Source organism: Saccopteryx bilineata, chromosome 5 (assembly GCF_036850765.1).
Source record: "Saccopteryx bilineata isolate mSacBil1 chromosome 5, mSacBil1_pri_phased_curated, whole genome shotgun sequence".
Taxonomy (NCBI): Eukaryota; Metazoa; Chordata; class Mammalia; order Chiroptera; family Emballonuridae; genus Saccopteryx; species Saccopteryx bilineata.
In genome coordinates, this window is record NC_089494.1 from 263,167,777 (window position 1) to 263,195,038 (window position 27,262).

Consider the following 27,262-nt stretch of genomic DNA (forward strand, 5'->3'; position numbering starts at 1 on the left):
GTACATGTCTGTATGTGATGTGTGTGTCTGTGTGTGTGTCTGTGTGTGTCTGTGTGTGTGTCTGTGTGTGTGTCTGTGTATGTCTGTGTGTATGTGTGTATATGTCTGTGTGTATGTGTGTATATGTCTGTATGTGTGTGTGTCTGTGTCTGTGTGTGTGTCTGTGTATGTCTGTGTGTATGTGTGTATATGTCTGTGTGTATGTGTGTATATGTCTGTATGTGTGTGTGTCTGTGTGTACATGTCTGTATGTGATGTGTGTGTCTGTGTGTGTCTGTGTGTGTGTCTGTGTATGTCTGTGTGTGTATATGTCTGTGTGTGTGTCTGTGTATGTCTGTGTGTATGTGTGTATATGTCTGTATGTGTGTGTATGTGTGTGTCTGTGTGTGTGTGTCTGTATGTGATGTGTGTGTCTGTGGGTGTGTCTGTGTGTATATGTCTGTATGTGTGTGTATGTGTCTGTGTGTGTCTGTGTGTACATGTCTGTATGTGATGTGTGTGTCTGTGTGTGTGTCTGTGTATGTCTGTGTGTGTGTGTCTGTGTGTGTATGTCTGTATGTGATGTGTGTGTCTGTGTGTGTCTGTGTGTGTGTCTGTGTGTGTGTCTGTGTATGTCTGTGTGTATGTGTGTATATGTCTGTATGTGTGTGTGTCTGTGTCTGTGTGTGTGTCTGTGTATGTCTGTGTGTATGTGTGTATATGTCTGTGTGTATGTGTGTACATGTCTGTATGTGATGTGTGTGTCTGTGTGTGTCTGTGTGTGTGTCTGTGTGTGTGTCTGTGTATGTCTGTGTGTATGTGTGTATATGTCTGTGTGTATGTGTGTATATGTCTGTATGTGTGTGTGTCTGTGTCTGTGTGTGTGTCTGTGTATGTCTGTGTGTATGTGTGTATATGTCTGTGTGTATGTGTGTATATGTCTGTATGTGTGTGTGTGTCTGTGTGTACATGTCTGTATGTGATGTGTGTGTCTGTGTGTGTCTGTGTGTGTGTCTGTGTGTGTGTCTGTGTATGTCTGTGTGTATGTGTGTATATGTCTGTGTGTATGTGTGTATATGTCTGTATGTGTGTGTGTCTGTGTCTGTGTGTGTGTCTGTGTATGTCTGTGTGTGTGTCTGTGTGTGTCTGTGTATGTCTGTGTATGTGTGTATATGTCTGTGTGTATGTGTGTATATGTCTGTATGTGTGTGTATGTCTGTGTGTGTCTGTGTGTGTGTCTGTGTGTGTCTGTGTATGTCTGTGTATGTGTGTATATGTCTGTGTGTATGTGTGTATATGTCTGTATGTGTGTGTATGTCTGTGTGTGTCTGTGTGTGTGTCTGTGTATGTCTGTGTGTATGTGTGTATATGTCTGTGTGTATGTGTGTATATGTATGTGTGTGTGTGTGTCTGTGTGTGTGTCTGTGTATGTCTGTGTATGTGTGTATATGTCTGTATGTGTGTATGTCTGTGCGTGTGCTCAAGAGTTGACCAGGTCTGACTGGGACATTCAACAGTGATAAAAAAACGATACGGCTAAACGCACCCAACCACGTTTGGTCATTGATGGTTGAACGATTCACACTCATCTGCTTCCCTTAAGTCTGAGCCACACAAACACCTCCAGCACCCTGCCAGGGGACCGTCTCCATCTGGCCAGGAAGAAAGCTGCTGCTACCAAATTAACGCTCAATAAATCCTGACCTTCTGGACCCTACAAGAACAGCGTTCCGCGCGACCACAGTGAGCACTGCCCACTCCACGCTGGCGACTGCTGCAGAGACACGGAAGGAGCAGGGCGTGGCCTCGGAGGGTCACAGCAGTCACACGCCTGGATAAACGCCCCTTCCACATTGACGTGGCGAGGGCCCTCTGTGTGCATGTCGGTGCCACAGCGGCCGCTCTCTCCCCCTGCCTGAGCTCGCACAGCGATGAGCAGGGAGCCCCAGAGGAAGTCAGTGGTGGGCGGGGTGGGTGGGGGCTGGGACGCTGGCACAGAGGGGAAGAGCGGGGGGGGGGGTACGACAGGCTGGTGGGCGGGTCCCGTCCCGGGGACACGGAGGTCATCTCCACCCGTGAGGCAGGCTGCGCTGTCCCCCACTCTCACTCCGCTTACTCTGAGGAGGTCTAACCCAACGAGCCTTTCAAATAAGTAAGTGTAACTCGACCACACCAAACACGCTTCTGAGAGGCTAGCTCGCAACCAACAAGACACGACAAGCACAACTTTAAAACCTGAACAACCGAGAACTACGAAAACGGGATGGATAGACATGGCCACACTTCAACCCGGGAGCGCTGTTCCACAGCAACGATGCGGCAGTTCACGGAAACGGATGACTCAGCGTCGACTCAGACGGGAATCAGAGCGCGTGTAGAGAAACGGGTCAAGAAGTTCACTGGCTAGGCCCTGGCCGGTTGGCTCAGTGGTAGAGCATCGGCCTGGCGTGCGGGAGTCCCGGGTTCGATTCCCGGCCAGGGCACACAGGAGAAGCACCCATCTGCTTCTCCACCCCTCCCCCTCTCCTTCCTCTCTGTCTCTCTCTTCCCCTCCCACAGTGAGGCTCCATTGGAGCAAGGATGGCCCGGGTGCTGGGGATGGCTCCTTGGCCTCTGCCCCAGGCGCTAGAGTGGCTCTGGTCGCGACAGAGCAACGCCCCGGAGGGGCAGAGCATCGCCCCCTGGTGGGCAGAGCGTCACCCCCTGGTGGGCGTGCCGGGTGGATCCCGGTCGGGTGCATGCGGGAGTCTGTCTGGTCTGTCTGTCTCTCCCCATTTCCAGCTTCAGAAAAATACAAAAAGAAAAAAAAAAAAGTTCACTGGCTCAGATGCTCCCAAGAGGCTGCGTGGGGTCCCAGGCAAGTCCACTTCTCCCAGCCCATTTCTGCCCTCATCAGAAAGCCAGCTTTGAACGGACGTCTGTTACTTTCCGCCTCCATCCTGCTAGGCTGCTGGCCCGGATTGGAGCGCTAGCCTCCCGCTCGGCAACACATTCCCTGTGCAGCAAGAGCAGGCTCCGTGCTGGACGCACTCTGAAGCCCGCTGTGGGGGAGTGAACAGGAGTCTGTGGGTGCCTGGTAGGGGGGCAGGGAGACACTCACTTAGCAGGGCCCGCACACCTGCTGCGCCTGACCCCCTGCACTCCCCCACCAGCCCCGCCCAGGTTCCCCGCCCAGTCCCTGACTCTGACAGCAAACGTGGGGTGTCGCACACTCTCCCGTGGCTCTCCACTCATGACGAGCGCCCAGAGCCCTGATGACCACACCTCTGTGACCATCACTGCACGTCTCCTGCAGAGCCAGACGTCTGTGCTGTATAGGACCAGGCTGCCGCAGCTGGCTGGACAGACTGCTTGCTGTCCACTAGATGGAAACACACTGCGTGGTGCCCCCCCACACACACACACTCCCCGTGATGACAAGAGAGAGCTGGACGTGCCCTCCCTGCAAGGAGCTTGGATCTTACCAAGGTCTGGACCAGCCCCACGGCGGCTTTGCTAAATACTGATGTAAAACCCAAACTGAGACAAAGTAAAGGGAAATCTCTTCAGTAACCATTCCCAGATAATCACTGAGAACATCCCATTCCTGTCTCAAGGTTCACATTCTTGTAGGAACAAAGTCCCAGGATACACCTCTGATTTGCATCAGTAATACACACAATTAGCTATTAAAGAAGACTTTAACTTGCTTAACTATAAATTTTTAATCCACCACCCGGATTTTAAATGCAATGGAAGAGACAACCATCTGACAGTTCTGCTTCAGAATATTGGGTGCAAATGAACTTCCGGGACATCAAACAATCAGCACTCTGTCTCACGGAGGACAGCAGGGACAGCCCTTCTGGACCCAGGATGACAAGGAGCCCGGCAGCTGGGGAGGGACAGATAATGATCAGCTCTCTGAGGGACAGGCCTGGCTCAGATCCCAGCAAGGCATGGAAGTGAAAGCCCCCAGTGACGGCCCAGCTGACACCCACCCACCTCGCCATCTGCTTCCCCGGCCTCTCACACTTAAAATGAATAAGGCCGTGATTGGAGGTCAAGTCGGCGTTGCACCTGTTCCGAGATTCAGGATGATGACTGGCTACACAAAGGCCCCCAACCAGATCCGAGCTGTGCCTTAGGAGTCGCACGTGCTCACAGGCTAGATGGTGAATACAGGAGAAACCGTAATTCTCCGGTTCAATTTTCCTCCCCTTTATTCTAAAGCTGCTGTTCCCCCAAACACCTTCTGATATCTTCTGTGTTTTGTAAAATTTATGAGAAAATTTAAGGCCCTGTGAAAATGTCAAGTTATTGTGAAAAACTGCCACTTTCTCTGATATGAGATCTGGCCACATTATTTAAAGCGGCTGGGTCCTTTCTCTGCACCTGCGACCCCAGAGCACCCTTTCCTTCTCGCCGTTACGTGTGCGGAGTCCAGGAAGGTGGTTTCAGCAGCACCGAGGGCGACAGTGGCTCAGAGCCTCTGGGGAGAGCCACGCACATCCTAGTCCCGTCTCGATCCAGGTGACCTGGGCAAGTCACTTCCCTGTGCCTCACGCTTTGTCTTCTGTCCTGCACAAGGGACTGAAAGGCCTGGGACGCCAGGGGCCAGCAGCTCCTCCCGTGAACACACATGGCAGCATCATGCCCCGGGGGATGGTGGGGGGGGGGGATGTGACACTGAGCTCATTTCCTGAAGGAGCCGTCTCCATGTGCCCACTCCAGCACTGAGCCTAGAACAGGCGTTTGGGCTGAAAAGCCACCCGGTAGCCACCTGGGTCACCTCACTGTTAAGATCCTCCATCCCCTGTTCATACAGCTTTTTCCAAAGTTCTTTTCATGACATGGCAGAGGGGAGAAAAATGAGTTTTCAACTCACTCATTCAATAAATACGTGTTAACCTGGATGCCAGGCACCGGCGATAGAGCGGTGACCACCAGAGACCACGGTCTCAGCCCTCAGGGGGCCTCACTGCAGGTGGAGACAGACAGCCAGGCACATAAGGCAAGGTGATGCCACAGAGGAGAGCGCAGAGGACGGGAGAAAGGCGTTTCTATGGGGCATGCGATGCTGACATCATGGCAGGTGCACAGGGTGAACCAGCACAGCCAGTAATTCCAGGTCCTGAGTGGGAACCGCATGGAATGAAGAAAATAGGCTTAAAGAGAAAAAGGATGGGCTCCGGAGGACTTTTTGCAACACAGAAGATAGCTTGTAAAAGGTGAGCCTCCACCCCCCTACCTGCTTTATACTTATATGGAAAAGTGAGGCCATTAACAAATTAAAGAGATCATTAAAATAAAGTCACATTTCCAAGGCATCCCAAGAATTCTACCAAGTGTAGAAAACCCTCACCATATAGAACATCTTAACTTCACAAAACAAAGAACAAAATGGACATTGCCTCAAGTCTTTCTGAGGAACATGGTGGGTAGGACAAGTATAAACAATCCAGCACCACAGCTAACATGAAGGTGTGGGGAAAAAATAGCCTTTACCAACTTCACAGAACAAGTGAGGTGGGGGGTTGGGTAGACTGTCAGCTTACTGCCAGCTCTCCACACCTCTGTCCCCCAAAATCTAAACTGCAAAGACCCTGATGGCTTTCGGTCCCCAACACTAGACACCAAGGAAGAACCCGACACGTGAACTGTATCAAGAACCTTTGTGAACGGACTCCCTACCCCCCACCCCCCCACCCCCCCCACCCCCCCCACCTCCCCACCTCCGGCTTCCGTCCTCCTGTTGGAAAAGTGAGGGGGAGGGGTGATAAAACCTACAACAGAGGTTTAAGATGAATTCAGATTTCAGATGCCTGACAGTCAAACTCATGCATTTCTGGAAGAGTCTATCAACCATATGGCCAAGGGCTGAATGCCCTTTTTTAAGAGAAACTTGTGGATACCGGCAAACTGGTTTGTTTACTTGAACGCTTAGTGCCTGTGCACATGCTAAGTGCGCTAACAGATCGCTCCGCGCTTGGATGAGTTTGCCCGCGTGCCATGAACAGGCCCCGTGCCATTTGTAATTGTTTATAAATAGCACAAACACCCAAAGATGCAAATCAAGGCAAGCTGTCCCCTCAGCTGCTGCTGCTGTGATGACAGCAAGTGACAACACAAGCAGATGGGGCTCGGGGTGAGCTCCGCCCCGACTCAGCCCGTGCGCAGCGCTTAACGGGACAGAGGAACCCAGTGTCCGCACAGGACGGACGGGGCTTGGTTCTCCGGTAAACGCTGCTTTCTCAATGTCTCCCTGTCACAGTCGAGTGACCTTCACATTTGCTCTACGGCTGCAACATGACAGAGGGGCTGGTCCCTTCTGCAGACCCGCAGACAAGGAACAGGGCACCCCGGAGCCAGTCCAGGGGTGGAGCCGAGAGCCCCGCCCACCGCCCACGGCCCACGGCTCTTCGTGCAGCAAATGACACTTTCTCCACCGCACTCATGTGGAATGGAATTCCAGCTCTTTCCAACATGACAAGACCAGCGCTATTTATACCAGAAACCGTAATTCTTTTTCCAAGGAAATGCTGAAATGACAGCGGCATTTCTTCCGCACGGACAAGGTGCCGAGCTCCGAATTCTCTCTCTTAGTCCTGCTCACACCCTTGAAAACCAGTACCCTCCCCTCCCACCCGCACTGCACAGAGGAGGAGACTGAGGCACAGAAGGTTCAGTCATTTGTCCATGGTCATGGGTTACACGGTGTTTTTTTCAAATTTTCATTAGTAATCTTGCTTTAATTACAAATGTTATTAAAACTTAAAAGAAAGACACAGAATAACAATAAAAATTCAGAATTATACAAAAAGTGAGATTCTCTGTTCACTGTGATCTCCGGGCCCCATCTCCCCTTGCCCCTGAGCTGCTCCCAGACATTAGAGATAACCGTGCAGCTGCACACACACACACACACGTGTGCACACGTGCACAGTACACACACACACGCACACAATGTTCTATGTGACTTCTGTACCGAGGGACTTGCGGGTGTTAGCCGCCCCACCCCCACAATCCATGAGACACTTTCATGAAACCTCAAATAAGCAGAGCCAACCAGAGTCACCTGTCACACAAACAGCGTCAGAGCACACCTCCCGGCCCGACGTGGCGGCACAGCGGACAGACCGTCTCTGTTGTGAGGACGGACCCTCCGTCGAGAGCTCAGGAACTCTGGGTACCCACACAATTTTTAATCCCGCTGCATCTGAGCATCATAAAACCTTTTTCTCTCCACTTCCTTCCGATGACTGGCACCAAAGGAGAGAATTTTAGAACAATCTGAAAGTTGAAAAAAAAAGAAAAAAAGACAAAACACTGTCCAGCTTGGGACAGGCAGCCAGAGCTCAGTCCACGAGCCTGCCACGTCTTGTTCAATTGGTGCAACGTCCTGAGCTATGGAGGGGAGGAAGCACCACACGCCTCACAGCTGTCGGGGTCGGACGGAACAGATACGTGAGCACTGCCTTTGCTGAGAGGATATTAAATCCGAGACTCCTCACCCGGCCCTTCAATAAACGCCTCCCATGTGCTAGAGATCAAGTCAGGCGCTGGGGATGGTGGTGAATACGACAGAGAGGGTGCCACAGAGCTCAGAGGGTCACCGATCACGACAGAAAGACAGCAAACGTGGTGGGGACAGCAGGCAGCCCGTCGCAGCGGCTGAGAGGATGACTCTGGGAAGACTCTGGGCTGGCCTTCCAGCCTCCACTCCCGCGTTCTGCGACCTGGGCCACATGTCTGTACTTCCCTCTGCCTCAGTGTCTTTATCAGTCAGATGAGGGCCGTGACAGCAGGGTTACCATCTTCATGGGGTGATAATGAGAATTAAGTGAGTTAATGTCTTTGTGACATTCCCAGAACCACGCCTGGCCACAGAAAATACTTTAACTGTGGAGATAATTTTCGTAAAAGGAGCCCATGAACTCACGGAGCCCTGAGAAGATGTAATTGGGACTCGGACTTAAATGTGGGGAGAGACTTGCAAATCTCTCCAAGAACCAAACAGTCCTCTCTGTGTCTGAGCAAATCGAGGAAATTGTGTCTCGTGATATTCAGAAGTGATTAAAGCTTTAAGTCCTACACCCTGGAAGTATAAAAATAGGACCAAATGTCCAGTACTTGCATGGTAAAGATATTTCAAACATAATTGCCTATGTTTCAAAAATGCAAACAAGATTGAAATGCCCCAAACTGCACAAGTACCAAGCACACCTCGTGTGTGCACCTCCCTGGCTCCTGAAAAACTCTTCAAGGAAAGACTGGTCAGGGCATCCACCCCCCGCCCAGGTCAGCACCAAACAGACCAGTGCTTCTCCCTGGGTCCCTGAAGGAGACCTGTCCCCGGAATCGGGCTGCAGGGTCCCAGGAGATGTCGGCAAACAAGGCCCACTAGGAGTGGAGTTCTTTCTCCATTCCCAAGGAAGAGGGGTTGAAATGGTGAGTCTGACAGTCAGAACGCACAGAGGCCTTCAGCGTCATCACTCAGCCCGGGTCCCCTCCCCCCTTCACAGCTGAGGGTCCCAGCGCCGGGACATGGAAGGAAACAGGCCAGAACGGTGACAGGGCCAAACCAAGAGCTACTCACCTAACCTCTGGGCCGACATTTTTTTTATCCTAATGACAGAGAGAAAACCGAAGCCCAGGCCAAAGTCGTTCAGTCCAGAATAAAAAAGCCATTCGAGAGTTTGTTTAGTGCCTATGTACCAGCGGATGTGTTCTGGAAAACAGACGGGCGTGACTTGGGAGAGAGCAGTTTCCATGACGCCCTGACTTGTCGCCAGGGTTCATCAAATACAAACCGGCTCTTGCTCCAAGTGCACGTAGTGTCACCTTTATCTGGATACTTATCAAAGTTCTATCCCAGCCCCACGTCCCCGTATCTGTCCATCCCACTGGGCTGCATGCTCAAGAAGGACGGGGTCACATAACACCATCTTCCTGTCCCCAGTGCCCAGCCTGTAAGACACTCAAAGGATTACTGAATAAGTTAGTACTAAAACTTTTTTTAATGTTTATTTTATTGATGAGGGAGAGAGAGAGAGAGACAGGAACATCAATCTGTTCCTGTGTGTGCCCTGACCAGGGATCGAACCGGCAACCTCTGAGCTTCGGGACGATGCTCTGACCAACAGAGCGATCCAGCCAGGGCGGTACTAAAACATGTTAAACTTGTATTAACAAACTGACTTCCTACATTTAGCTGATGCAGCTCGAATCTTCACTTGTGAGTTTACCTCCTGTCCTGCCGGACGGTCGTGTGCTGTGTGTTTAGTAAACCACCACTGCGGAGTGCAGACGGTCTCGCAGCGGTGAGAACAGAAGTGGCCGGGGAGCTCCCCACAGCGTGGGGGCCGCGTGACCCAGGGCTGCGGCTGGAGCTGCAGGCACGCCCTCGGTGCCGGAAGTCTCCTCTCGGAGATACACCCTCGGTGCCGGAGGTCTCGTCTCGGAGATACACCCTCGGTGCCGGAGGTCTCGTCTCGGAGATACACCCTCGGTGCCGGAGGTCTCGTCTCGGAGATACACCCTCGGTGCCGGAGGTCTCGTCTCGGAGATACGCCCTCGGTGCCGGAGGTCTCGTCTCGGAGATACGCCCTCGGTGCCGGAGGTCTCGTCTCGGAGATACGCCCTCGGTGCCGGAGGTCTCGTCTCGGAGATACGCCCTCGGTGCCGGAGGTCTCGTCTCGGAGATACGCCCTCGGTGCCGGAGGTCTCCTCTCGGAGATACGCCCTCGGTGCCGGAGGTCTCGTCTCGGAGATACGCCCTCGGTGCCGGAGGTCTCCTCTCGGAGATACGCCCTCGGTGCCGGAGGTCTCGTCTCGGAGATACGCCCTCGGTGCCGGAGGTCTCCTCTCGGAGATACGCCCTCGGTGCCGGAGGTCTCCTCTCGGAGATACACCCTCGGTGCCGGAGGTCTCGTCTCGGAGATACACCCTCGGTGCCGGAGGTCTCGTCTCGGAGATACACCCTCGGTGCCGGAGGTCTCGTCTCGGAGATACACCCTCGGTGCCGGAGGTCTTCTCTCGGAGACTCTCCAAGAAGAGAAACCAAAGAGCAAACAGCCCCAGGACTGTTCTCATACAGACTAAAATCAGCCTCCAGGGGCAATGTTCTGATTAGGAGACCCCGTGGCTACATGTGTTTGAAGTTCAAGGGGCTGTCCATCCAGAAGCCAATATTCAAGTGGTACGTTCTCCCCACCAGTTAGAACTAAAGAAACCCTGGGCTCGTGCAATGGCTACAGAGGCAGCATCTCTGGTGAATGTATCCGCTCTGAATATCCACGTGACAATGATGACCAGGACGCAGTGACGGGGCTGCAGTGGGCACTTACTGGGTGCCATATGCATTTGCAACTAAGCCTCAGAACCACCGTGAGAGATGGTAATGACACCAGTCATCCCACTTCATGCAAGGAAGAAGCCAGTTTTACCAAGTTCTAAAACTCACCCAAAATTACACAGCCAGTTAGAAAAACCCAGACAGGCCTGACTCCACAGTCCTCGCTGAAAGAAGTATGAACATAAGCTGTCCGGCACAGACAAGGCGTGATGGGCACAGACCCCAGGTCAAACTGGACTTACTGGTCCCACCTGATTAACAGTGACGTTGCCGTTCCATGAGGATGAAGTAGAACCAGGAGCCGTCAGAATAAATGGACTATGGTAAATACATTCAGGGTGGATAGTAGCAGGATCTGTGTAATTGCCACATCTATTTGTATCATTTTATATATTTATTTATGAGAAAGAGAGACCGACAGGAAGGAAGAGAGATGAGATTGACTCACAGTTGCGACACTTCAGTTGTTCATTGATTGCTTTTTCATATGTGCCTTGCATGAGAGCGAGTGACCCCTTGCTCAAACCAGCAACCTTGGGCTCAAGCCAGAGACTTTGGGCTCAAGCCAGTGACCATGGGGTCATGTCTATGATCCCACGATCAAGTGGGAGACCCCACACTCAAGCTGGTGAGCCTGCGCTCAAGCCCACGACCATGGGGTTACAAACTTGGGCCCTCCGCATCTCAGGTCAATGCTCTATTCACTGTACACCACGTAGGCTACCTGCACCGTGTTCCTTAATCACCCAAAGCCATTTTAAGCTGGTGAAAGCAAAACACTATGTGTCACCTGGGACTCCTGGCTCACCATGGACACACGTGCCTCACCTTCATCGTCCGTCACAATCACTGGGGAGCTTTTCAAACCTGTAGACGCCCAGGCTCCCTTCCCGGAGAATCCACGGCAGCTAGGGCTTCAAGCAACTGTTCCTGACACACTCACCCTTGGGCTCAGCTCCCCGCTCACTGCCTGAGATTCTAATACTACTCTAGGGATCCAGGATGAGGGAGACAAGTCAGCTCCTGTCCCCCCACAAGGGTCTACTCTTCTCTGCTTTTAGGATAAAGGATCCAATGTCAGAGATTTATTCTGGTCCAAGCCAAATAAACTCCCAGGTGAGAAAATATTCCGGTACAAGTTTACATACAAAACTTCCCTTATCTTGCTGTCAGTGGCCCAGGGGTTAGCTCTGACCTCGACAAGGCGGCACAAAGGAAGAATGCAGGTCTAGGCCACTCGCCACACTGAGAGAGCATCCTTCCCCCGAGAAGTGCAGAGCCACGGTTTAGACTGCCTGCTTCACCAGGGGCAGACACAGAAAAGCAGCCCAGCACAGGAACCAGCTCTGCTGAGAATCCAGGGCCCGAGACACCCGTCCTGGCCCACTGCCCACCAGCAAGGCCACCGTGAGTCCCTTCTCTTGTCTTCCTGTGGCTAACAGTTCAATGAGAGGGTCAAGTATAAAGAGACAGGGTGACTTCCAGCTCCTGGTTCTGATAGCGATAAAAAGGAATTTCTGCCATCAACCAGCGAAGTAAACAAAGAATCAAAAGTGAAAGCAGAGAACTCCGCCATCATCCTGCCAAGAAGCTGGAGACAGTGGACTCACGCTTTCACAGTAGCCGAGGGAGCCTGTGCAGGGGGCTAGACCCCCTCCCACCCCTCCCTCATTCCTCCCGCAGGTAATGGAAGTTCCCTGTGCTCAGTGCCCATCCCGCAGGTACTGAAGTCCCCTGTGCTCAGTGCCCATCCCGCAGGTACTGAAGTCCCCCTGTGCTCAGTGCCCATCCCGCAGGTACTGAAGTCCCCCTGTGCTCAGTGCCCATCCCGCAGGTACTGAATGAAGTCCCCCTGTGCTCAGTGCCCATCCCACAGGTACTGAAGTCCCCCTGTGCTCAGTGCCCATCCCGCAGGTACTGAAGTCCCCTGTGCTCAGTGCCCATCCCGCAGGTACTGAAGTCCCCCTGTGCTCAGTGCCCATCCCGCAGGTATCGGAAGTCCCCTGTGCTCAGTGCCCATCCCGCAGGTATCGGAAGTCCCCTGTGCTCAGTGCCCATCCCGCAGGTACTGAAGTCCCCTGTGCTCAGTGCCCATCCCGCAGGTACTGAAGTCCCCTGTGCTCAGTGCCCATCCCACAGGTACTGAAGTCCCCTGTGCTCAGTGCCCATCCCGCAGGTATCGGAAGCGCCCTGCGCTCAGAGCCACTCACTCCCCAACCCACTTCTGCACACCAGCCCTGAGTTGCCACGTCCTGTGAGCCCGCCTCCTGGGACCCTCCGAGTATGCCCGCTGCAGGTCCTTGTCACAGGTGAGGATGACTGCAGCCTACGGCGGTTAAGAAACATGATCTAAGGGGCCCTGCTCGCGTGTCCTCGCACGCGGCCCTCAAGAATGGCACCCAGGCCCTGGCCGGTTGGCTCAGCGGTAGAGCGTCGGCCTGGCGTGCAGGGGACCCGGGTTCGATTCCCGGTCAGGGCACATAGGAGAAGCTTCTCCACCCCCCCCCTTCCTCTCTGTCTCTCTCTTCCCCTCCCGCAGCCGAGGCTCCATTGGAGCAAAGATGGCCTGGGCACTGGGGATGGCTCCTTGGCCTCTGCCCCAGGCGCTAGAGTGGCTCTGGTCGCGGCAGAGCGATGCCCCAGAGGGGCAGAGCATCGCCCCCTGGTGGGCAGAGCGTCGCCCCTGGTGGGCGTGCCGGGTGGATCCCGGTCGGGCGCATGTGGGAGTCTGTCTGACTGTCTCTTCCCATTTCCAGCTTCAGAAAAATACAAAAAAAAAAAAGAAAAAAAAAAAGAATGGCGCCCAGACCCAGTGGCAGGCAGGGGCTCCCTTCCGCTCGCTTTCCAGCCCCTGGCGGACCTGCGCCCCCGGAAAGCTAGAAGTTTGGCAGCGATATCCCGGACTGTTTTGAGGCCGCGAGAGCCGTCAGTGGACTGGACTGATCCAGTCTGTCTGTCTCCAGCAGACCTTTTTCTTGTTATGCTGGTCACTTCTGTGAGCAGCTGGGTGAAGGAAGGCTTTGGCAAATTCCCATGACAGGACTCTCCTCCCTTCCTCCCATGGGGGGAGCAGGAAAGGGGGGAGTGCAGACTGACCAGTCAGCAGAGAGGGCAGCTCTCTGCTCCACCACTCACTGCGCAGTTCCGTCTCTCCAGCGTGGGGACAAGGCCACCAAATATAGCCGGGAGAGAGCCTCCTGCTTTCTGGGCTCCGGGTGGGGGAGGGGCGTCCTCTCGGGCCTCTCTAACTCCAGCACCCTGAGCTGCACTGAACTGGGCCTCCCCCACCCCGGGCCTCCCCCTCGGGCCTCCCTCCCCCCCTCCGTCCGTGCGACACAGCTGAGTATGTGTCCTTTCAAGGGCTCATGCAGTAGTTCCCGTGCCGTTCCCCACACGCGTGGTGCTCTGCAGAGCATGTCCAACGGGCGTGTCTCACGGCTCCCCCTGGCAGCCTGTGTGATGTGCTGGGTGCACCTCATTGAGCCCAGTTCTTACAGAACGAGACCAGAACCCCAGAAATGGACTTCTGCAAGGACACCCAGCTAGTATCGGAACCAGGACCTGAGGCCTTCTGATTCTAGAGCCAGCACGGCTGCTAACCGTCCACGTGCCCCCCCCCGGGACTCTCACTGGTCTCAGAAGGGCAGGAAAGCAGGTCCAGCTCTCTGGAGGCCTGATCTGCCTGAGGAGAAGCAGGACCCCTCACAGAACACGCGCTCCTGGGCGAGGGCGACGCGCTCATACTGCTCGCTCGTGGTTTGCAAAGGTGACCCTTTAGAATGCGGTACAGTGTGTCCTACGTGTCCTACGACGAGGCGGAGGGAGGGCTGAGGGGACAGCAGGGTGAGTGCCACCCCAGGGCTGTGACAGTGAGGAGCACGCGTGTGGAGGGAGGATGGAGGGAGGGTAGGGAGGGAGGAGGGAGGGGAGGGAGGAGGGAGGGTAGGGAGGGAGGGAGGAGGGAGGAGGGAGGGTAGGGAGGGAGGGAGGAGGGAGGGAGGGGAGGGAGGAAGGGAGGGGAGGGAGGGAGGGAGGAGGGAGGGAGAGTGGGGAGGAAGGAGGGAGGGAGGGGAAGGAGGGAGAAGGAAGATGGGGCTTCCTAGTCGGAGAGACAGGGAGAAGGGTGTCGTTAACTAACGACAGAGGCACAAGCAGGTTGGGACAGCAGAAGTGAGGTGTGGGACTTGAGCAACCCAGGGTGAGGAACACTTAATCGCCCGTGACTTCCGGAGTCCAGCACAGAACAGACACTGAGTAGCTGTGTGTGGAAGGCGGAAAGGGAAGGGAAGAAAGTAACTCGGTGGAAACGGCCGGTCGGCCTCTGGTCCTGGGACAGAAACTGGGTAATCATCAGTGTGTCAGCTCACTGACTCACTCACCTCGTCAGCGTCTGAGTGCCTGAGTGTGCCAGAAACTCTGCCGGACCCGCCGAGCCCTGCGAACCAGCACAGAGCTCAGACCCAACCCGGAAGCGGAGTTCAACCCAGGGCAGAGCCCCAACAACCCAGCAGAAAGCAGTCACGAGGGAGCAGCGGCACCGTGGCCTGAGTGCACCTGCATTCTCCGTCAGTCAGTGAGCACTGGTCCTCGGCTCAATCCCCACCCCACCCCCCCCAGCACGGCCCCTCGGGGCTGGAGACCCTCAGAGCCATTCAGAGAGTTTATCAAAAACAAAAATCCGATTCCATTGGTGGGGGCAGCATTACGTGCCTGTCCAACCAGTTCCCAAGTGGACGGGACAGGCCAGCCGGCCCTCAGCCCACGCTTTAGAGAACCACTCCACCAGGCAGACGAGGCTGGCCCCAGGCAAGGGGCCATCAGGGTCCTACTGCCCAGCAGCCAGGTCTCTCCTGGCCGCTACCTCGGCATCTGACTTGACCCAGTCATCTCAATCCTCTGAGCTTTGGTCAAGAGGAGGCTGGCAGCAGCCGCGACAGTCCCGGAACGGAGGAGCGCACGGACCGTGTGGCAGAGGACAGGCTGCGTTTAAAACACCGATGGTCACAGCCAAAGGGTGGCACGGGGTGACTTTAAAACAGAGACCGTGCCCTTTTCTGTATTGCTTGATTTCTTTATAACGTACATGGAATGTTTTTACAAAATACTTAACACTGTTTCACAAAGCAAAGCACATTATTTAAAACTCTGGAGCAGCTGTCCAGTGGCTAACGTGATCGGTAGAGTGTTTAGCAACAAGCATCTTTTTAGTAATTAAACTTATTTTGAAACACCTGTAGATGTAGCTGCTCTCTGAAGAATAGGAAGAGACCCAGGTCCTCGGCCCAATGTCTCCCAACGGGACGCCCTGCAAACCCACACACAGTACAAGCTCCCAGCCAGGCAGCACCTACGTCAGCACCCACAGGACATGCCCTCGCCACAGGACGCCTACTGTTGCCCTCTGGCAGCCACCCCCACTTCCCCCTGCCTCCTCCCCCTCCTTAGCCTGACCCCTGGCCCGCTGAGCTGGTCAAGACTGTTGCACAAGCCCTGGCCGGTTGGCTCAGCGGTAGAGCGTCGGCCTAGCGTGCGGAGGACCCGGGTTCGATTCCCGGCCAGGGCACACAGGAGAAGCGCCCATTTGCTTCTCCACCCCTCCGCCGCGCTTTCCTCTCTGTCTCTCTCTTCCCCTCCCGCAGCCAAGGCTCCATTGGAGCAGAGATGGCCCGGGCGCTGGGCATGGCTCTGTGGCCTCTGCCTCAGGCGCTAGAGTGGCTCTGGTCGCAATATGGCGACGCCCAGGATGGGCAGAGCACCGCCCCTGGTGGGCGTGCCGGGTGGATCCCGGTCGGGCGCATGCGGGAGTCTGTCTGACTGTCTCTCCCTGTTTCCAGCTTCAGAAAAATGAAAAAAAAAAAAAAAAAAAAAAAAAAAAAGAAGACTGTTGCACAGGTGACCCTAACATCAGTCCCCAACTGGGCAGGGCAGGGTGGGCAGCCACGCCCAGGCCTCCAACTTCTTTAGTAAAAAGGCTTATCTTTGCCTGAAGCCAGCCCTGCCCCCTGTTTTGGTGCCTCTAGGTTCACTCACCTGTGAAATAACCACCCTGGAGAGCACAGGACCTTAACCACCTTGTAACCGGCCCCTTGCTCTCTCCCACCCTGGTGATCTCCTTCCTGCCCGCCTTAAACCAAAATGCACAAAAGCTGCTGCAAAACTGTACTTTCCAGAGCACGTGAGCTCTCGTTCCCTGGCACATGTATGTCATCAGTTTGGGCTCAAGTAAACTCTGATAAAAATTCTCCGCAGGTTTGCATGTTTTTTTATGTCAACAAACCCTACATCTCAGTGGGGTGGGAGTGGGGGAACATCCCACAAGTGGACTCGGACACTCTGCACTGAGGACAGGCGTTGCTGCACCAGCGTCCTCCTCTGGGGAGCCCCCCCCAGGCTGCGGCTCTGCCGACAGTCGTCCCGTTCCGCGGCAGAGCAGGGCCCACGGTGTGGGTGGGCCACAGGGTGCTCTCCTGCTCACTCCGTGGGGGACACCTGGCTGGTTGCCACTGTCTGGCGCTCAGGAACAAAGCTGCCGTGAACACTGTGTCCGGTGTCTCTGTGAACGTAGGACTTCACGTCTCCGGGACAGAAGCCCAGGCGTGCCAGGGCGGGGTCCCGTGGCCGCTGCAGGTTCAGGTGTTCCTAGGAAACTGCCGAACTGCTTCCCAGAGTGGCTGCACTGCTTCATGTTCCCACCGGCTGCACACGAGGGAGCCAGCATCTCCCCCAGCATGGGTGGAGTCCCTATTCTGACTCTGGCCACTCTGGTGGGCACGAGGTTTAACTGTGTTTCCCTCAGGGATGGGGTACTGAACACCCCCCTCCAGGGAGTGTCTCCTCACAGTTCCTACCTGTAAATCCAGTAGCTGAGGCCACCATCACAACCGCCGGCCCATGCAGGTTCACATTTGATTTGGACGGACATAATGAAACATTGAAGCCAAGAACCGGTGGGCCATTACCTTTAATCCTAGCTCACACCCGGCGGGCGAGAAATACACACAGTGGGAAAACACTTCCCTTTCCATTCAGGGCTCCCAAAGCCACTGATTCATTCGAGTTTCCTAGAATCAAAGGTTTCTAGCTCACCAGCCTTATTCACCTCTGTTGCCCATCTCCTTCTCTCTGCACAAACTGGCTTCTCCTTCAGCACTCCGCCATCTTGGCTGCTTCTCCTCTCTTCCATGTGGCCTTTCTCTGCTCTTCTCTAACCTGGGCTACTCCACCCCATTTTATAGTGTAGAAATCAAAACCTTTAATCCAATGTACAAACAAGGAAGTCTCTGATACAAAGTCACTTATCTGAGGCATAATGGGATTCCTCATGAGAGTGCACCACCCACATCATGCAACAGTCAAGGGTGTGGGGAAAAGCTTAGTTTTGAGAACATCTTGGTATTAAAAGGGTGAGAAAGGCTTAGTCTTAAAACTAAACCTTAGGCTATAACAACCCTGCCTGCTTACAGCCTGTCCCCACACCCAGTGCAAACTATAAGCGAGCAAACATATACATCGTATTTACAAACTTATTTGACTAACACTACCTCTTTCTAGTTTGGTTGTTTGTCTTACTGGTGAGTTTTGAGAGTTTTTTTATTCTAGGTGCGAGTCTTTTATCACACATGTGGTTTGTAATTTACAGGTAGTCCCCAGATTATAAAAGAGACAGATTATATAGGTTTGTTCTTTTTATTTCATTTTATTTTATTTTTTAAGGGAGAGGAGGGGAGATAGTGAGAGAGACTCCTACATGTGCCCCAACTCAGATCCATCTGGCAACCCTTGACTGGGGCTGATGCTCAAATCAACCGAGTTATCCTCAGCGCCCGGGGCAGACGCTTGAGCCACTGGCTGCGAGAGGGGAAGAGAGAGGGGGAGGGGGACAGAAGCAGATGGTCGCTCCCCATATGTGCCCTGACCAGGAATCGAACCTGGGACCTCTGCAGGCGGGGCCGACACTCTATCCACTGAGCCAACCAGCCAGGGCCAGGTTTGTCCTCAAGTTGAATTTGTATGTAAGTTGGAACAGGCACATTTACCTATCAAATGAAACTTAGACATTTGTCATAACATCGCGTTTGTTTTTACCTTACTGTGCCTATAAATGGAATATTTCAAGCCCACGGGACCTGCCTCATTCGTAAACCTGGGGACGGCCTGTATTTCCCATCTGTGGCCCGTCTGTTCCTCTGAACAGTGTGGTTAGCAGAGCAAACATTTTCATTTTTGGTGAAGTCCAATTTATCAGTTTTCCCTTTCTTAAACTGTACTTTCAGTGCGGGAGCTAAGGAGACCCCTTTATCTCACAGGTCTCCTGTGTTCCTTCTCCCCTCGGAGCTCCACCATGCCACACCTGATGTTAGTGTCTGTGCTCTGCGCCGAGTTCACGGTTGTGGACGGTGCGAGGTGCAGGTCACGTTCACTGTGTTGCCCATGGGTGTCCAAATTTCTCCAGGCAACCAGCTCCACATTGTCATGGCATTTTAAAAAGATGCTAATGCATTATAAAGTGTCCAGTTAGAAAGTTTAAAAAATAGAGCTCTAAGAATTCTTAACTTAAAATCCTGATTTCTGGCCCTGGCCGGTTGGCTCAGTGGTAGAGTGTCGGCCTGGCATGCAGGAGTCCCGGGTTCGATTCCCGGCCAGGGCACACAGGAGAAGCACCCATCTGCTTCTCCACCCTTCCCCTTCTCCTTTCTCTCTGTCTCTCTCTTCCCCTCCCGCAGCCAAGGCTCCATTGGAGCAAAGTTGGCCCGGGCGCTGGGGATGGCTCTATGGCCTCTGCCTCAGGCGCTAGAATGGCTCCAGTTGCAACAGAGCAATGCCCCAGATGGGCAGAGCATCGCCCCCTGGTGGGCATGCCGGGTGGATCCTGGTCGGGTGCATGTGGAAATCTGTCTGACTGCCTCCCCATTTCCAGCTTCAGAAAAATACAAAAACAAAAATAAATAAATAAATAAAAAATCCTGATTTCTGTCTAGGATATTAGAGACTGTTGACGTGAGTATCACAAAGAAAGCCTGACAACAAGGAGAAATGTACAATAGGAGAAGGAATTAGCACATGTATCTGTTAGTTAGGGTGTAGTCCCCATTCACTGTAGGGAAGAAAAAGTCATCATCGTAAACATCCTGTGACAGGGTGATGTTTTTACGTGAAGCAAGCCTAAAGTGTTGCTTCCTTATGCTATAAAAAGCAAGGCTGAAATGTACACATTCAGGGACTTTCTGGTTACTGAGGGCAGGGCAGCCACGTCACGGCCGTTCCGCCTCACGTGCGGCTCTCCAGCCCCCAGGACGTGAGGGGCCCCATCTGGAATCGGACCGTCCAACTGACTCAGACCCTCTGTGGCTTCTGTGCGCCGCTGCCTCGTGAGGCAACTTTGGGAGGTTCCCTCAACCACTGTGAGCAGACCGCCCTCACCACTCACTGGCGATGAACGCCACCCAGTCAGCGGGCTCACTGAGGAACGGCAGGGAACACGGGCAACACCGCTCTCCATGCCTGGCACGCAGTGAGCTCTCACACAGGAGCGGTCATCAGCCTCAGCGCAGGGGTCTGAACACTTGTCCACTCTTCCAGGCTCACTCTGGGAAACACCATCAGCAGAGACCAGCAAGTGAAGGAAAACCAAACCAGAATACTGCTCAGCCTTTAACAGGAAATGTTTTCAGAAGGTTGGGGGGTGAGGACCAGGAGGTGGAGGAGGGGAGGGCTCAGCATCCCAGGACAGCTCTCCTGGGCCCCCTCCCCGGGGCGACCAGACGCCAGGCGGAGAGGGGCCTCCCTGCCAGCCGCCTGCTCCCCTCAGCACAGCCCCCGAGGGTGCTCAGAACCCAGCCCCACCTGGCCTGGGCGGTGTGCTCCAGGCGGAGAGGGGCCTCCCTGCCAGCCGCCTCCTCCCCTCAGCACCCCCCCCAGGGTGCTCAGAACCCAGCCCCCCCCCCCCCCCCGAGGGTGCTCAGAACCCAGCCCCACCCCCGAGGGTGCTCAGAACCCAGCCCCACCTGGCTCGGGCGGTGTGCTCCGGGCGGAGAGCTACAGCTTCCCGAGAAACCACAGCACAGAAAGTGACCCACAGAGGAGGCACCACTGCTATAAATGCTTGGTGGCAAACACTGATGTCATGCGTTCGGCCCAGGAGACACCCAAGTGAAACTCGCCAGAACTGCAGAGCAAGCACGTAGCAGAAACCCAACATGCTGTGCACGGGTCCGAGGCCGGCCTGCTGCAGATACGCACGACCCAGGAGGTGGACGCCCTCCAGCCCCCGGTCCCACAGTGCTCTCCATTTCTCTGCGTGCCACGAGGCTTTCTGACTGCGTGTACCTAACTCGTGTCTCGACCACCAAACTCCCGGGCCCTGCTCTGACTCCCGAAGTCCCTCAGCAGAACCCAAACGTGGACGGAAAACGTCCTTCCCGGGGGGCGACAGCAGGAGAGCCTGGCCCGTGGTAACCAGCATCCCTTCCGCTCACGATGGGGCTCCCCTTGCTGACTGTAGGCCAATCACTCTAGTCCCAGAGTGACACCCCTCCCATTGTGCTGGGGGTGACAGCGGGCCAACCAGAGGGGTGGGGGCACAGACCTTCCAGGCCACGAATCAGGCAGTTTGAAATAACAGTCACTCGGTCTCAGGTGAGCCGTAGAATCGAAACCAGGTAGCACTGAAAAGTGTGTGAACAAGAACGGATCTCGGGTCAGACTGCGGCATAAATGGCTGTCCCAAGGATTGTGCAGCGACGCCCCTCTCGGGCCCTTCTTCCCTGCAGACCCCTCTCCTGCACCCCCACCCCACATAGGCTCCGGGATGGCCCCTGACATAGAGCACGTTCAAGAAGTGTTTCTTGGCCCTGGCCGGTTGGCTCAGTGGTAGAGTGTCGGCCTGGCATGCAGGAGTCCCAGGTTCAATTCCTGGCCAGGGCACACAGGAGAAGCACCCATCTGCTTCTCAACCCCCCCCCTCCTTCCTCTCTGTCTCTCTCTTCCCCTCCTGCAGCCAAGGCTCCATTGGAGCAAAGTTGGCCCGGGTGCTGAGGATGGCTCTGTGGCCTCTGCCTCAGGCGCTAGAATGGCTCTGGTCACAACAGAGCGACGCCCCGGAGGGGCAGAGCATCGCCCCCTGGTGGGCATGCCTGGTGGATCCTGGTCGGGCGCATGTGGGAGTCTGACTGCCTCCGTGTTTCCAGCTTCAGAAAAATACAAAAAAAAAAAAGAAGTATTTCTTGAAATGAGTGGATGTCAGTCACTTGGATTTAACAAGCGATTGTGTACTGTGTTCTCTCTCTTGGAGGTCATGCCGGGAGCTTGAGGAAGCAGCTTAGCTCCTCCTGACACAGAGCTGCCACGTGTGACATGTCAAAGTAACAGCATTCACCACGAGTCTGGCCTGAAAACCCTCAGACCCAGCTCCAGTCACGAGGTCAGTGTATAGGACATGGCACGGGGCGGGCGCTCTGGAAATGAAGTGAGCACGCAGGGTCACCACCCGCAGTGCAGGGCGAAGGCGTCGCGCAGGAGCGGGTGCGGCTGTGGGTGCAGCACGGGGCAGGTGCCTGGGCAGCCTGCTGGGGTGGGAAGGGCGGCACAGTGTGCACCCCGCACTTGCCGTTCCGTTTGTGAGGGACCCCAAACCGCACATGGGTATCTGTAAGCACCCTGGGAAAGCCCCGGAAGCAAATACGCCCGGAGCTCACTGAGGTCACCCCAAGGAGAGGACACCCACCTTCTGCGCTTTGTCCTCAGTGCTACAGGAACAGCTCCCAACGAGCATCTGTCCTTCCAGCAGAGCGTCTCAAAGGCCTTCACTGCGACCTTCCTGGAGGAGCAAGCAGGCGTGTCAGGAAGGCAGACACAGAAGTTAACCCTGAACGCACAGGCGCGGCACACGCAGGCGGGGCGCGCACCGGGGACACGGCACCTTCCCGCCAACACAGAACACCGCCCCTCTCTCTTCTGTCATGTGGGAATGAGTCCAGGGCTCAAGGACGGATGTTTCTAAGCAGCCCCTGCCTTTCTGCCTGTGCCGTCCTCAGAGGGACCAGAACCACCAGCTCTGCCAGTGCCCAACGCCGGCAGCCTGCCTCCTGCCTCCGGGGCTGGCTGTGCTCCCACGATGCTCACAGACGCGCCTCAGTTTCCATCACGCTTGGTGTGATGCAGAGAGCAGGTCAGTGGATACCGGGCGGGAAGGCAGCTTAGTAAACACACCACCCACTGGTCTACTTGGACCAGGGAGTGGACGTGGCCGGCCTTGGGTAACTCCGCTGGTTATTGCTATACGCAGGGCCGAGCTGGGTCTTCTGACCCCCGGAGGAATGCTGGTATGCAGCCCCATAAACACAGTTCGTGTCTGGCTCGCCTTGAAAACATGCCCTTCTAGAAGATGAGTATGATTTCTCATGGAACTGCTCAGCCCGGAGTCCTGAACTCACCCTGTTATGAAAACAGTGAAAGCACAACAAGATGCTAAGACCATCCCTCAGAAAGGGAATCCGGTTGACAGAGGAAGGGGAATTCACACAGTTTATTCCTGGCCCAGTGACCAAAACAAAACAAAACCCACCAAAGTAGAAAGGTTAAGACTGATGAGCACAATCAAAGTACACAGTATCCACAACACTAGCGACGTGTTCGTTGAATACACAGCTACCACAAACACGTCCAGCACAAGTGCAAAACCCCCATCTCTTAGAGCGCTCTTAGGATTTGTCAGAGGGCTATTTTAAACAGTGTCACAAGTAAATGTACATTTATACATACACAATTCATATCTGAATTGTACTATTCAATTTATATATCAAGGAAGCTTGACAATATCCAAATTTCTATGCACAATCTTTTTGGATTAAATTTGGTATGCAGTGGTCCATAGTAGGGAGTCACCCTTCTCTGAGTGACAGCTACACCCAGTGGCTTTCTAGGTGGATTTTGTGCTGTCACTGTGATGGGTGACGAAAAGAGGAAAGCTGGCTTAATTAGCAAGGACGCAGACTTAGTTTCTGCACTGTCCTTATTTCCCCAACCCTCTAAATCATACAGAAAATATCATTAATGAACACAGCAGACTTTCACAAATTAAACAGGTTACTATCAAACACCCCTACCTTTCTTTACCAAGAAAATTGCAATCCGGAAAGACAAAATGCCTGAACTTCCCCCTTAGAATAAATCTCTATAGCAAAAGGTTTAAAAAGTCAAAAGATCACTTAGGTAGGTTGTAAGACTAAAAGGCAGAAAAGGCCACACCGTCTCCTCAGTAATGTTCCAGACGCTCAGTGAATAATTCTCTAAATCTCAAAATTCCTTTCCGTGCACACATACAGAGGCTTACAATCCAGGGGAGGATCTTAGTACATAATTAACAACTTGTCACAGGCAATCGAGACTGTATAGCAGCTTGCCTCCAAATAAAAGCAAAATTTGAAATCAGAAGACTAAGTTCAGGTTGTAGCTTAACCACCTACCATGAGACCAGGCAAACCACTTACCTAATCTCTCTTAGTTTTGATTTTCTATTCTTTAAAATAGGAGTGTTTTCAGCCCTGGCCGGTTGGCTCAGTGGTAGAGTGTCGGCCTGGCGTGAGGGAGTCCCGGGTTCAATTCCTGGCCAGGGCACACAGGAGAAGCACCCATCTGCTTCTCCACCCCTCCCCCTCTCCTTCCTCTCTGTCTCTCTCTTCCCCTCCCACAGCCAAGGCTCCATTGGAGCAGAGTTGGCCTGGGCACTGAGGATGGCTCTGTGGCCTCTGCCTCAGGTGCTAGAATGGCTCTGATTGCGGCAGAACGACGCCCCAGATGGGCAGAGCATCGACCCCAGGTGGGCATGCCGGGTGGATCCCGGTCGGGTGTATGCAGGAGTCTGTCTGACTGCCTCCCTGTTTCCAGCTTCAGAAAAATTCAAAAAAAATAATAATAAATAATAAATAAATAAAATAGGAGTGTTTTCTTTCTTAACCTGTCTGTAAGACTGGCAAAGAGCAAACCACTTAATGAAGGCCATGCTGCCCTGGCCAGATGGCTCAGTGGTTCAAGTGTCAGCCAGAAGCACAGAGATTGCCGCTTCGATCCCCGGTCAGGGCACACACACGAACAGGCTGGGGTTCCTGTCTCTCTGTGCCCTTCTTCTCTCTCTAAAATCAATAAAGACAAACAAAAAACACACACACACAAAGAAAAAACCCATCAAGCTGTACTGGCGAGGGTGTAGAAATCAGGCCCTCCTCCACAGCGACCGTGAGGGACACGGCGCCCGGCCCTGTTACAGGGAATGCAGCACTGCCAGTCCACACGGAGCGCGCACGCCCCGAGACCCAGCGACGCCACGCGGGGACCCACCCCGTGGACACACTCCCGCACAGATGCACCAACTGTGCACAACACAGCACTACCGCTCCTTCCTCCCAGAGACGGGGAGCAGCCCAAACACCCGTAACAGGACGCCAGGGGAGAACCGTGCCTGACATCACGCCTGCCTCTGTGTGTTTAAACAGAAGACACGATTATCCGTAAATGCTGGACTGTGCGCAGAACAGCTCCGCCAGGATTCAAAGCTCCCAGCGGTCACAGGACAGAGATCAGTGATGTGAGCGGGACTTCCTTCTCTCGGGCCTTCGGAATGCGGTCCCGTGGCTTAGATGACATTCAAAACAGAGGACTGAAGTAAATATTTTAACCCAATAGTCAAAGACATAAGGCAACTAACGATACCTAACTCACAGGCTCACTGTGCTAATTAAATAAGAAAAAAACCTGTAGGTCCTGCAGAGCCCTAAGGATGAAGGAGCACTTGTACCCTGGGTGTGAAAGGAGGGACCACGGGGAAGGAGCACCAGAGTCCTAAGGATGAAGGAGCACTTGTCCCCTGGGTGTCAGAGGAGGGACCACGGGGGAGGAGCACCAGAGTCCTAAGGATGAAGGAGCACTTGTCCCCTGGGTGTGAAAGGAGGGACCACGGGGGAGGAGCACCAGAGTCCTAAGGATGAAGGAGCACTTGTACCCTGGGTGTTGGAGGAGGGACCACAGGGGAGGAGAACCTGAGTCCTAAGGATGAAGGAGCACTTGTCCCCTGGGTGTGAAAGGAGGGACCACGGGGAAGGAGCACCAGAGTCCTAAGGATGAAGGAGCACTTGTACCCTGGGTGTTGGAGGAGGGACCACAGGGGAGGAGAACCTGAGTCCTAAGGATGAAGGAGCACTTGTACCCTGGGTGTCAGAGGAGGGACCACGGGGGAGGAGCACCAGAGTCCTAAGGATTAAAGAGTACTTGTACCCTGGGTGTCAGAGGAGCGACCACGGGGGAGGAGCACCAGAGTCCTAAGGATGAAAGAGCACTTGTACCCTGGGTGTCGGAGGAGGGGCCACGGGGGAGGAGCACCCGCACCGTGAAGGATGAAAGAGCACTTGTACCCTGGGTGTCAGAGGAGGGACCACGGGGGAGGAGCACCAGAGTCCTAAGGATGAAAGAGCACTTGTACCCTGGGTGTCGGAGGAGGGACCACGGGGGAGGAGCACCAGAGTCCTAAGGATGAAAGAGCACTTGTCCCTTGGGTGTCGGAGGAGGGACCACGGGGGAGGAGCACCAGAGTCCTAAGGATGAAGGAGCACTTGTACCCTGGGTGTCAGAGGAGGGACCACGGGTGAGGAGCACCAGAGTCCTAAGGATGAAGGAGCACTTGTACCCTGGGTGTCAGAGGAGGGACCACGGGTGAGGAGCACCAGAGTCCTAAGGATGAAAGAGCACTTGTCCCTTGGGTGTCGGAGGAGGGACCACGGGGGAGGAGCACCAGAGTCCTAAGGATGAAGGAGCACTTGTACCCTGGGTGTCAGAGGAGGGACCACGGGGGAGGAGCACCAGAGTCCTAAGGATGAAGGAGCACTTGTACCCTGGGTGTCGGAGGAGGGACCACGGGTGAGGAGCACCAGAGTCCTAAGGATGAAGGAGCACTTGTACCCTGGGTGTCAGAGGAGGGACCACGGGGGAGGAGCACCAGAGTCCTAAGGATGAAGGAGCACTTGTACCCTGGGTGTCGGAGGAGGGACCACAGGGGAGGAGCACCAGAGTCCTAAGGATGAAGGAGCACTTGTACCCTGGGTGTCAGAGGAGGGACCACGGGGGAGGAGCACCAGAGTCCTAAGGATGAAGGAGCACTTGTACCCTGGGTGTCAGAGGAGGGACCACGGGGGAGGAGTACCCGCACGGTGAAGGATGATGAGCTCTGAGGAGGCCGAGGGGGTGACGGCATCTTGGATGGAGAGCGTGAGCACGTGGGGAAGCCCAAACTCTAAGTCAGCCCACAGACTGGACTTCAGAAAGGGGCATGAGCAACCAGCCAGCAGGTCACCCTGACCACAGTGAAAGGAAGGACGGACCCAAACCAGCAGACGGCACCCAGACCGCAGGCCTTGTGTGCCAGGCCCCGGAATCTGCACTGTGTCCTCACAGGGCACGGCCCCGGGTCTGCACAGACGTGGACTGTTCAAAGCAGGATGCCATGCAGGATTTAGTCCGGACAGAGAAAACAGACTGGAGAGGAGACAGAGGAGTTAGGAAGCCATGAGCTGGCAGGATGCCACTGTGAGGCCACGAGCAAAGGGACTGGCCCTGGGGGGACAGGGGGCGGCGTAGACACCACATAGCCCAAAACTAGGACCTGCCAACCATGCTGAGACAGCAACTGAGTGAGTGGGGAAATGTACCCTGTATGTAAACAAATCAGTGTGTGTGTGTGTGTGTGTGTGTGTGTGAGAGAGAGAGAGAGAGAGAGAGGGAGAGAGGGAGAGAGAGAGGGAGAGAGACAGAGACAGAGAGAGGGACAGATGGACAGGGACAGGAAGGGAGAGAGATGAGAAGCTTCAATTCATTGTTGCGACATCTTAGTTGTTGATTGTTTTCTCATATGTGCCTTGGCCAGGGGACTACAGCAGAGCAACTGACCCCTTTCTCAAGCCA

The 27,262-nt window shown here is 54.5% G+C and overlaps 1 protein-coding gene across 4 annotated transcripts in view; it reads right to left on the bottom strand.

Annotated features, from left to right (window-relative positions):
• The window catches only part of AFAP1 (actin filament associated protein 1), a 118,672-nt gene that overhangs the window by 80,766 nt on the left and 10,644 nt on the right, over positions 1–27,262 (bottom strand). For 2 of the 4 annotated variants that reach the window (XM_066279103.1, XM_066279100.1), the window contains exon 2: positions 22,038–22,130. The exons of 1 other annotated variant lie outside the window; for it this stretch is intronic. The gene's annotated coding sequence lies outside the window, so the exon portion shown is untranslated. Of the gene's footprint in view, positions 1–14,694; positions 14,810–22,037; positions 22,131–27,262 lie in introns of those variants that run through there. One more of the 4 variants, XM_066279102.1, reaches the window with a different exon arrangement.